An 11,534-nucleotide genomic window follows, 5' to 3' on the forward strand; every position below is an offset into this window, starting at 1 on the left:
ATAATAAACATTTTAATCTTTAAGGGGGATCATAGTTAGTAGCCTGACACAATGATTGAGCTGATTGCCTGGATAGGAATGAGGTAAGGGGTAATTGTAATACATCTTTTTTTTACCCTTAAAGGGAGAGAAGTAGCATAAGTTTGATCTAACTTCTGGTGATGACATAACACATTCCACCAACACATTCTACCATCTAATATAAGTAATCTTAGTGGTATCCTTCCAATTTGTTGTGATTTATTTTTAAGGCCAGAGGAAACAACAAGTCAATACATTTCCCGACCATATGTTATACACTCTAAAGCGGAGAGGAGCCCCACCCCCCTAAAAACTTGAAGGATATCAAAAGGGACGTTTGTAGACAAAATTTCGTTAAGCTTAGCCCATATGCGTAGCCAGAACATATTGACTCAAGGGCATTTGAAAAACATATGGTGGAGATCACTAGTGTCATGAGCGCACAACCAACATTTAGAAGTGGTAGAAAGATTGAATTTATATATACTCATTGGGGTAAAATATAGTCTGTTGTAAAAGTAATATAGTGTTTGTGTTGTACTTGCTGAACGAGGAGAGGTATGGATCTTGGCCCATATAGATTTACAAACCTCAGCCGAAAACCCATGTTGAAGATCTGTTTCCCACATCAGCTCTGTTTATGATTTTGCATTAGACTGAGAGGAGCCAATCAATAACTTATATATGCCAGAAGCCTTCATTTCTGATGAAAAATCTAACGTAGGGGAAAGAGGCTGTGTGTTTGAATCAATATCAGATTGTTGTGAAATATAAAGGAGAAGAAGAAATAAAAGGCGCTGGTAATGGGAGGCAAAATAAGTAGATCTTTTGTATCTCTTCTGGATATCCGAGAAGTCTAACCGAGAACCATAATTATAATTCCTTTATCAATCCACTCCTTCCACAGAAGAACTCCATTGTATAATGTTATGTGTTTCTTGTACCAAATAGGAGTTTGTAAAATATTTTCGAAACTGGAAATGGAGGGGTTACTCCGGGGTTTAACATTGGCATTAGAAAGAGTAATTACTGGAGAAAGAGACACCTTAGGGAGTTGAGTGATACAAACTGTTTCCTTGAAAGCTAAAGGTGTAAATTGTGCATGTTCAAGCTGTCCCCAAACTGTTGATGAGTCTGCATGGGTTTCGGAAAGGGAAGTCCAGATATGTTTTAATGTGAAAACTGAATGATATAATTTAAAATTCGGAAAGTTAACTCCACCGTATCCCTGAGTTGTTGGAGGCCAGCTAAGGAGATTAAGGTTTGCGTTTATTCCATAGAAATTAAGTCAAAGAGTGATTCATAGGTTTGAAAAAGGTATTTGGAAGAGAAACTGTAAGCATTGATAAATACAAATTTACGATTGATAGCAATATAATTTTAATTGTAGCAAACCTACCCCACCAAGACAGAAATAAAGGGGACCAACCTTCTATAAGTGAAGTGATTTTTGTCATAATCTCGTTAAAGTTAATTTTAATTATTTCTTCAATATTATCGGAGTATAGGATGCCTAGACATTCATGTGTTTTGAATTCCACGTGAACCCAGAGTCTGTAAACATATTAGGGGGGCAATATTTATTTAGGGGCAGGACTTCTGATTTATCTATATTAAGTTTGTATCTCGAAACTGCAGGGGTATGTATTTAATAGTGGAAAAATTCTGGTAAAGATGTATCCGGTTTGGATAAATATAGCAAAATATCATCTGCATATGCTGTATATTTAATATCCAAGCTTTTGAATTGAAAGCCCGGAAAGGCTGGAGATCGGCGAATCGTTTCTAAAAGGGATCTAATTATAAAATTAATAAAAGTGGGGATACGGTCAACCCTGTCTAGTCCCTCTATAAAGAGGAAAATAATGGGATTGGCTGCTGTTGATCCAAATAGAGGTAGATGGTTTAGAATACAATAACTGAATATATTTGAGAAAATGAGGACTAATACCATGCCGCTTCAATGCGCCAAACATAAATTCCCAATTCACCCAGTCAAAAGCCTTCTCAGAATCCATAGTTATAGCGGCTAGGGGAGAATTAAGTTTTGAGGCTAGGTGAATTATGTTAAGGAAGGTTCTAGAATTGTCTGAAATGGATTGTCCCTTCACAAATTCCGATTGACTGATATCTACTAAATCAGGAATAATGGAATTAATACGGAGTGCCAACAATTTAGCAACACTCTTACAATCCGAAATGATCAATGAAATAGGCCTATAATTGCTACATTGAGAGAGATCTTTATCTTTCTTGAGTAGTAAGCAAAGCATAGCTTGAGAGAGAGAACCTTGTGTCCGTCCTGTGGTCAAGAAATGATTCATAAGAAGTAATAACTTAGGAATTAAAAGATGTCTGAAATGAAAATGAAAATGTACAGTAAAACCGTCAGGCCTGGGAGTTTTATCTTCTGGAAAATGATTGATGGCATTTAAAATTTCCTGCTCTGACAGTGGAATGTCAAGGGAAGATAAATCTATACTACTAGCAGGAGTTTTAGGGATTGATTGAAAAAAGGCATCTAATTTTTCAGTTGAAGTAGATGATTCTGGGGTATATAGTTTTATGTAGTATTCAGAGAAGTACTTGGGTCAGCGGACTCGATAATTCTCGCTTCGGTGCTTACTCTAATCAGGGGTTCCACTCGGCAACTCTGGGCATTAGCTTGCCTAATCTCCACAACTGCCCCATCAACTCCGGGGATGCCTGGCTCCACCTTGGGTACACCCGGCAGGGACCATCCCACAGGGAAAAGCCAGGACGGGTTCCTCAGAGTTATACAGCGCCAGGAAACCTATGGACGGGTAGCAGTGCGCTTTACAAGCTCAAATATGTTTACATTTACATTTAAATTACATTTAATATTTCTTCATTTTCTGCTTTTTTATTTTAAAGTAATCAGCCAAAGATTTGCCTGCCTTATTAAGACCACCATACATGTTTGCATTAAAGCAAAGTAGACTACCACAGGCATTGTTCCAGGATTGTTTATTGTATTGCAGTTTGGCCTTAATAAGATTAGATAATGTATCATTACGGTTAGAGGAGAAATATTTGTGTTCTAAAACTTTAATTTGATCTAGAAGTTGCCTGGAGTCCCTAAGAGCTGCCATTTTTTGCTACAAAATCTATTATAAAGCACCTTGCGTTTGGTTTAAAGGCATCCCAAATAAAGTTGAGTTGTGTGTCTGAGGTAAGATTATTCACAAAAAATTCTTGTAGCAATATTGTGAACTGTTCTGTAAATTGTTGGTCTATTAAGTATTGTTAAATCTCCACCTGCGAGTGGGAGGAACGGATTTGGGATAATCCAAGTTTACAATGATGGGAGCATGGTGCAAGATAAGAATGGAATCTATCTCAGCATTTGTTCGAAATTGAAGGGTATGTTGGGTAAAAAAGATATAATATATTCTAGAGGGCGAATTATGAACAGGTGAAAAATAAGTAAATTCTAGAACATCGGGGTGTGTTGCCCTCCTTACATCAACTAACCCTCTAGAGCAGAGGTCTTCAAACTTTTGGATGCCGAGACCCCTCCCTGTCAACATTTTGAGGCGTAAGGACCCCCTCCTGACAAAACTTTCTAAACCTGTAGACAGGGCTACTGGAACTATGAGGCGGTGAGGACCAAATTACACCACAGGCTTGACTAAATTGCGTGGGAAGAAAATGTAAATGATGTTATGTGATGCCGCGTATTTTAGGATAGCATTGCTTCATTATTTTGACATTTTTTACACACAATAACACTGAGGAAAGATTTTACCCCATGAGTACCCGTTTATAACCAAAATACATCAATTAACATCACAAAGATTTCCAGTCAACCCTTGTGAAGGGCCTTCCACTCCGCAGGAATACGTGCTGCCAAATTAGAAGCTCCCCTGGCCGGGAGAAGCAGGGGTCCCTTAAAACCCTGGTGGTTTTGTGCAGAGTTAAGCAGTTTACCCATGCCACTCTCCTCACCCCGGATCCATCTCTCACTTTACAGGCCATTTTCTTCCACCCCTTTTTACAACTTCTAAACTCTCCCCATTCAACCTCTCACTTCACCTTTAATCACCTATTGCCATTCTGTCTTTTCACTGCCCTCATCTCAAACAGTCTCTCGCATTTATCTTAAGGCCTCTCAGGCCCAGTCGGCAAAAAATGTGAGGCATATCTTTACGCTAAGATCTTTGTGTAGTCAACTACAGGAGTAGTAGCAGTAATAGTATGAATGTGGAATCAAGTCTAATCATTACGTAAAAGATTTGGTGTAGCCCATGGTGCTGCTCATCAGAACTTGTTTATAGCTCAATGTCTTGGAAAAGCTGTGTATAATGCTCTATCTGTGGAGGAATGAAAATGATTACTGTTTGTAAGATTTCTGATGTCACAGGCTGTGTGCAAAGTTGATACGGCAAGTAGCCCACATATGCGGTCTATGTACTAAAACTGACCCCTCCAGAAATACTAAAGTTTACGTTTACTTTTCTTAGTAAATCACTTGTGGCTCAATTGTTTCTATTTTCTACTGAGAGGGATGATTTGGAAATTAACAGATTACACATCATTCTATGGATAATATTCTGTAAACCTATTTTATGGTGGAACAAAGTTTGTGTTGTGTTCTGTTGAAGCTAGACCACACTGCATTCACTTCCTCCATTTAATCTTGAGTCAAGCATGTTTGGGTTTAACAGATGAGCTTTTAGTTTTGCCCTGAATTCCAGGAGGTTGGGACCGCTACCAATGTTGGTGGAGAGACAATTCCATACCCACCCACTCTTGATTTGATTTATATTTGGTGCTGGGAAAAAAAATCTGGCACAACAGTGGGCTGTCAAATTGGCAGTGGGTGTTTTTTCCCGGCAGGTATGGCATTATAGGCTTTTGTAGGTTCTGTAAAGTATTTTGAATTTAATCAAAACCTCTATGAGCGTTCAGCGTATTGTTCCAAGTTGTAAGGAAGTGGAATGTTTATTTAGGTTCCAAAAAGTGTGGTGTACTGCTGCATTTAGGGTTTTTGTGTTGCCTTTATGTTGCTTGCAGCTAGACAACGCTAAAGGGCAATGCCATAACTTAGGCTGGGTTTGAATAGAGGGGAGGGTGCTTGTTTAGAGGACAAGCAGAGTTCTTTTGAGGAGTTTCAGTTGGTGCAAGGTGGACTTCGTTGTTTCCCCTTAGTGTATTACGTGTCAAACAACATCTCATATTACCACCAAATACATGACTTAAATGTAATGGTAACTGCAATACCAAACAAAACGGGGGTGCATCTGAAGCGCTGAGCTGTCTGAGGAGGTGGGGTTGGCCTAGGCCTCGTAGCTCAGTTGTTAATTTATTGGGCTTTAAACCATCCTGACCTAAAGCCCTTGTGACTTAATTTTATTTTTGGGGAGTTTTATATAGCACAAACTGTTGAAGTGAGGCTAAGGATATGATTCTATTTACGGGCAAACCACTTAATCACCCAGTGCCTTAAAACAACCTGCTTTTCACATTTAAAAACTTTTTTTTGCAGTTTTATATAGTGCTAACACCACCAAAGGGATCAGAGCGCTTTACATGAGCACCCCCGTGTGTTACAGGCGGACACATTCATTTTTTGTTAGGCACAGGGAGATAAGGTGATTTGCACAGAATGTTGAGTATCCCTGCCGAGACTCGTACCCAGTTCTCCAGCTTCGAGGTCAGCTGCTAGGCCGCATTAAACTAGTCTTCACATAACCACAATAGGCATATTCATGAATGTAAAAATAGGTTATTGTACTGTTTGCTTAGGGGCTTCATGCCAATCACAGCTAGTCTCTTGGCACAATCACAAAATAAATAACTGTAGTTTGTACGCAGCTTCAAGGCATAATATTTTAGACTCACTGTGGCTTGATCTAATTTCTATAAAATTGATCGGGTTGGCTTTTTTTATGAATAGTTCTAAATTGAGCTCTACACCAACTGCTTTCAATCAAGTGTACTTGTATAAAAACAAAATCACAAACAAAATAATGTACTGTTTAATATACAGTAAGCAAAACGTTACTATCGGTTTGTAGCTCTGCATAGTCGCATGCTTTGTACAAATGTAAGGAATAGGCAGAGTGGGGACACAGGAGGTACTGGAACCAGGAATAAAACTAAGCCTCTGTAACCAGTTTACAAAGGCATGTAATTATGCAAATCGTCTTTAAACACCTGTGGAAAAACTTGGGTGCTGGAGATAAGACTCCAGACACAGCCCAGCAGAGCCCCCAGCAGCTTGAGTTTCACTGCAGCAGCCTGGGCTGAGACACACGACGGGGGAAGATGGGGGGTTGAAGCCCTTGGGCAGAAGTGTGACTGGGAAGGCGCGACCCCCTTTCCATCGCTCCACGGCCCCCCTGGGGGTCGCGCCCTACAGATTGAAGACCCCTGCTCTAGAGGATATGGTTACCTGAAAGATTCTGGGAATTTTGGTAGGAAAATTTCCACAATGAAGAAGTGACTATAGGCGCAAATCACAAAAGGAAGAGGGCTAGTGTTTGCAAACAGAAATCAGAAAATTAGAACAGTGTGTGATTTAGTGAAAGGAAAAAAAAGAAAAAACCTTTTTAGTTTTTAAAAGAACCCTCACTCACCAACCTGGTTGGTGACATGCTTCATCATAGGGTTCCCACCGGGAAGACCGAATGTCTCCCCGGTGTGCTACGACACCTGTATTTACAGTGGAGCTGTTTTTTTTCGGTTGTGAAGTGAAATAGTGATTGTGAGTGGTTGATTAGTCTCCCCCCACTACGAGATTCTCTGATACATGGCAAGATGATAGAAAGGATAATAAATCTACTCCTTTTGGACCATAGACATTACAAATCAAAAACGGTATCATTTATCTTATTATCTAACTACCATCTTCCAGCATCATCTTTAAATTCTTTCAACAGTTGAATACTTAACGATTTGTGAAACAGTATAAGAACACTGTCACAGGGGCTCTGCCGAGGATGGGCGGGGTGAGGACTGTAATGGGTGTTCGTTTCCACCCCATCCACAGGACACGTATGGCCAATTTAATGCGGCTTGGGCTTCCCCTGAGGCGGAGACCTCAGTCCTGACGTCATCCTCAGTGAGCCTGTCAGTCCCGGAAGAGGCAGATAAAGCTGTGCCAGCGGAATGCAGAAACGCGAAAGCCGCATGACGAGTTGGCGTTGGGAAGCAGGAGCTGGAGGAGAATACTAGCGAGAAGGGAAGGAGAACGGACGAAACCGGAGACCTCGGAGCCAGAAGTACCGAAGAGCCAGGAGGCCAACGATACCGTGACTCGCCCCGCCACACTTCTGGAGAAGTGTGGCTGGACAAGGTACGAAAGCGTATACTGCGCTTTGCATTTTCACGGGGAGGGACAGGGTAGAAGACGTCTCGGGAGGTCGCGGGGCTATGTTCTTTTCTTTTGCACACCCTTCTTATTCGTGATATTTTTGGGGGGATAAGATTTTGGTGGTAGCCCCTGGTGAACCCTCACCCCCTTCTTACAACTCGTGACCCGTGGGCCCAAGCTTTAAAATCTGTGGTCTTTTCTTTCTCTCACCGGAGACAAGACGAAGACCCCTTTCCTAAAGCGCCGAAGCCTCGTCAAGTGCCAAGACCCAGCAATCATCTTTCCCCCGCCAAACCCTAAAGCAAGCCGGATATCGCCCTAACAAACATCGGATGGATGTTACTTTACTTTGAGTTGTTCAATAAATACCATAATGACTACAGTGGTCAGTCAATCATTCCTTAGCCACCTCGACCCCTCCCCCTATATCTCGCCGACAAGTGGCGAGCCAAATAGGAGTCTGAAGAACCACCATCTGATACTAGATGGAGAACCTTATACATCAAATGAAGGAAGGTCAGGCGAAGCTTGAATGGGCCATAGAACAAACGTCCAGCCAAGCAGAGGCGGACAGCGTAACATTCACTACGGCTATCCAGAACCAGGCCGAGAATCTACTGAAACTGGCGGAAGGACAGACCCAGCTCATGGATGTCCTGGGACAGGGAAGAACTGCTGCCCCCCCTCCCGGGACGGTCGTTCCTCTACAGAAGTACACCCCGGGGGATGATCCCTTGGCGTTCTTCTTGAACTTTGAGAGGGCTGCTAGGGCCAGCGCTTGGCCCGGGGATAGGTGGCCATTTTACCTCGTCCCCTTTCTAACGGGAGAGTCTTAGGCGGCTTATCAGATGGTGAATAAGGACGGTACAACCACCTATGCACTGGTAAAGAAATACATTCTAGACCGTCTGGGAGTGGACGAGGAAACCCACAGGCTGCGGTTCCGCCAAGAACACGGGACCCCAGGTGATCTCCCAAAAACCTTGTTTTATAAACTTAAAGGAGCAGCAGATCTATGGCTCAAGCCACAGGAGTCCACCATGGAGGAGGTCATGAATAAAATCTACCTTGAACAATTCTTCGAGGCACTTCCCTATGGTACACAGCATTGGTTGAAACATGCTGGGCTGACTCTAGAACATTTGTACCTGTCAGTCGGGTGACGCCGAGGTGCTCAGAAATCGCGCTGGAATCAGACATGCACAGAAAAATGCACACAACAACCAGATAAATCAAAAGATGCATTGACTATCAACAATTGCTGGTTTGATTCCTATCAGACCACCCAGATGGCGGAGCCTCATCATGTAGGACACTCGGGCCATGGTTAGTCTGCAAACGCCCAGGTGTAAATTGGTAATGCATGACTGAGTCATGGTCCGAACACCGCAAAAGTTAATACAAAAGGTGGTACTGATAAGTGCAGTGCAAAAAAATATGAATATAGTGCAGTGGCTAAAATGGCTATCAAGGCAAGCAAAGACCTTTTATTAGTGCTTGCCTGGACGTCAGATTAAAAATAGTGTAATGACAGCGTAAAATAATCACTGTCCAGCTTGCTTGGTGGAAAACAAAAATCAGGCCAACATGTTTCTGCCGTACTGTGTAAGTTCACTGGCATTCATCAGGGCCAAGCTCTCATATGCTACTGCAGATTACACTACCAGATGTGTAGAAATAAGGTAAAAAATAAGATCAAATAACCAAATTATAAGTAAACTAAGAGTGGTCGAACACAACCATCCTACCGCATCTTCTCGAGTTGCTCAGTGGATGCGAATGGTCTTCCCTGTAGTAGAAAGGTCAAAAGAAAACCATATATAAATTGTGTAACCACGTGGTGCCTATTGAAACATAGACAATCTAGGTTATTTGTAAATGCCCAAAGTACCACGTATTATTACTGTGCATACCCAGCAATCATTCCAACAACCTCAGACTGATCAATCACTAATTTATGATGATCCTGTTCATGGCGCGAGAATACCGTCACCAACAGAGCTCCTGTATAGAGTTTCAAGAACACAAAAATTTCTTTAACACTTACCCATCAATCTGTGGGAAGTAAGCCTCACCTCGCCCGGCAACTGCTCGGAAAGATAAGGCCCCGCTCTAGACGTGTGAATAAAGACAGTTACTTGGTCAGATCACTGTCAATATTGAAGTACACTGTACTGTCTACTCAACCCAATAATTTTCTGAATTGCCCACAAATTGGTCCTCACCATTAAAAACCTGATGACCACATTTAGACGAATCGTTTGTGAAGTAACCTCAATGCATATTGCCAAATATCTATTGGCTACAGACAAGCTGCTAAGTTCTATACCTCCACCAAGAGAGTGTGCAGAATCTGTAACTACACTCAACCGTTTTACTGTAATCAAAAACGAAAAAGAGAGGGGAAAATAAGGGGCAAGGGGGGCACTCCTCATCCCAACAAGCATATCTAAGGTCACGAGTTAACAGCGCATTACATGGCCAGACTCAAAGTGCAAGCTAGAGAAACACAAGAGCTCTCATGCAATCCCAACTCACCTGTCCGTCGGTACCTCACGGCGGGTTCACGAGCCGAAGGGGAGGCACCGACGGACTGGTCAGGGCCAGTTATATAGTAGCGCTAATGGCAAGATGAATTGCAGCTGGTCCGCGTCTCGCTGCAACCACGCCTGTGCGATATTGAGACACTATCCCGCGCATGCGTATCCAAAGGCAAAAGGCAAAGGGCGCATGCGTGAAACTCAATGTCCCCACCACAGATGAGAACGCTACCCCACACGCATCGTGTCTGAGGTAGGCGCATGCGCATACCGGGTGAACTCGTCGGGCTCTCCTGCGTCACCCATTCAAGCTATGCCTGCCGCATCTACTGTCAACACCTAGTATCGGCTAGGCGCATGCGCGTCCTGGAGGCACTAACACAACCTCTCAAGCGCGACCTCACTCTGCTAAACGACTTGACAAACCCTTTGAACCTGTAACTCGTCAGCAGTCAATACACCCTAATACACTCAACAGGCCAGCAAGGTCATGCCGGATCAGGGGGTATCGATCACTAGAAGCAATCTCCATTAAGAGGCCCATGCATCCTAAGTAAGTCGCCTGTGATTGTAGGGCGATGCATCCTAAGTAAATCGCCTGTGATTGTAGGGCGCTACTATGTGACAGCACTTGTAATGTACGCCCTTATCAATGTAAGTTGCTTAATGTACCCTGTCTATCTTTTTGGCAAATAAATATACCTTATTGCCGATAAATGCCCCCCGCGGGGGTAAGTGTAACAAGGACCTATCACAGGCAAACCAATACAGACATACAACCTCCCCAGAGGGTCAAAGATGTACATCCTTGGAGGCTGCAGACTGCTTTGCAGAAGCCTACCTGGGAAAATTTACATGGCCACTTGAGTCAGAAAGTGCCCGGTATCAAATTAGAGTCTGTACAAGCCTGGAAGATGAAAGTAATTATACATCTCCCCCAGGCGGTAAACCCTCATCTATAGGTGCACCCTGCTAGTGGGGAAGGCTGCATATGGCAACTGCCACTTTGCAGGACTACCATAGCCTCCTAAATCCCCGCACCTGGAGGTACCCGCTCAGTCCCCAGCAAGGTGATGGAGGAGTATCGCAATGGCAAATGGTGCACACACCGGTTGAAGAGCACGGAGAGTGCTTTCAGATAGAGAGCCACGGAATGTTGTCATTCAATCCAATCACATCAGTTTTCAATTTGAAAATCCAACGCTGCTCTTTAACGAATAAAAAGTGCGAGACATCAGCGATGTGTGGTGGAATGTAAGGCTGTTCGAGAACCACCCAAGTCAAATCCTCTGCTTTGTGTTTTGCCTCTAGGAAATGGTTGGTGAGGCCCGTGGATTGTTTCTTGCAGCGGATCGTACTTTTGTGTTCGCTGATTCGAGCCTTGATGGCTCTTGTTGTGTGACCCACATATTGCTTCTTACATGGACATGTGATCAAGTAGATGAGTTTGTCTGAATTACAGTTCGTGTGTTTTGTGAGCCTCCAGGGTCTCGTAGTCCCGATGTCAACTGTTAAGGTCTTACGTGTCTGCGGACAGGCCGCACAGTTGCCACATGGATGATGTCCTTGTACTGGGACGGTATTCCAGAGGGTGTGGGTTCCTTGTTTCAGTTCCCTCCGTGGTCTAGTATGGA

The sequence above is a fragment of the Lissotriton helveticus genome, chromosome 9 (assembly GCF_964261635.1).
Source record: "Lissotriton helveticus chromosome 9, aLisHel1.1, whole genome shotgun sequence".
In the NCBI taxonomy this organism is placed as follows: domain Eukaryota; kingdom Metazoa; phylum Chordata; class Amphibia; order Caudata; family Salamandridae; genus Lissotriton; species Lissotriton helveticus.